We start from the raw sequence: 1,036 nt of genomic DNA, 5'->3' as shown, positions 1-1,036 counted from the left end.
CAGACATTGTTTCGTTCTGTTGTGCATGGGGTCGCTATGAGTCGGTACCGACTCGATGGCACCTGACGACAACAATAACAACAACAAAAGACTCCAGATTTGATAGTGTATTACTACAATTTACCTAGCCATCAAGGAAAGGGTGTGGCTCTGTGGGCTAATGCGTCAGACTGCAAAGTCGTTTGAACTTCAACGTCAGTGGTTCAAGCTCACTAGCTGCTCTTTGGAAACCCTATACGGGTCCACACAGTTTGCCGCCACTCCTGCGCCCGCCCAGGTAGGTGATCGACTGTGGAGGGCGGCAGGGTGAGAGATGGCTATATTTGCCCGTGCACCCGCGCGGCCATGCGCGTGAGCCCGGCGGGCGCATGGACGGGCTCAAGCCCCTGACGCCTCGCCACCTCCGCCGCCCCCAGCCTGCCGTCCCGTCATAGCCCCCGCGGTGGTATGTTGTACAAGCTGAACTTGAACGCCCACATGCCCGCCGCCGCCCTCAACGCGGCTGGGAGTATCCACTCTCCTTCTACCAGCATGGCGACATCCTCCCAGTACCACCAGCTGCTGAGTGACTAAGGGCCATCGTCACTTGGGTACACCCAGGGACCTGGGAACAGCCAGGTGCCCCAAAGCAAATACGTGGAGCTGCTGGCCTTCATCAAATAGCTGGGGAAAGAGATCAGACCCACCTATGCCGGGAGCAAAAGCGCCATGGAACCCCTGAAGGGAAGCCTCATTCATGCCAGAGGACTCATGCCAGAGGACTGGTCCTAGAGTGCTTGGCTGAGACGGAACAGAATGCCGGATCCTAGCCATCCTGTTGGGTTTGAGGGTCTTCCATCTTTTTTTCCCAAGATGAAATGTTACAGCACATCGTCCTTTTTCTTTGTTTTTCAAGTGGTAACTTTTTCTTTTTTCTACTATTCATAGAGTTTTCAGTGACTAGCGATTTGGAAGTAGTTTGTCACCAAAGTGCATTGAAAGAAGTGGCAAAGAACAAGGCACCAGGAATTGATGGAATAAAAATTGAAATCATTGT

At 53.0% G+C, this 1,036-nt stretch overlaps 2 pseudogenes; both read left to right on the top strand.

The window, feature by feature from the left end:
• Window positions 1-447: 447 nt before the first annotated feature.
• Window positions 448-809, top strand: LOC102825984 (annotated as a pseudogene).
• A 43-nt stretch (window positions 810-852) lies between these two features.
• LOC102825605 overlaps window positions 853-1,036 on the top strand; it is a 3,660-nt pseudogene continuing 3,476 nt past the window's right edge.

The sequence above is a fragment of the Chrysochloris asiatica genome, unplaced genomic scaffold (genome assembly GCF_000296735.1).
Source record: "Chrysochloris asiatica unplaced genomic scaffold, ChrAsi1.0 scaffold00517, whole genome shotgun sequence".
Lineage (NCBI taxonomy): Eukaryota > Metazoa > Chordata > Mammalia > Afrosoricida > Chrysochloridae > Chrysochloris > Chrysochloris asiatica.
The sequence above is the reverse complement of the archived record's forward strand: the minus strand, read 5'-3'. Positions and strand labels throughout refer to the sequence as shown.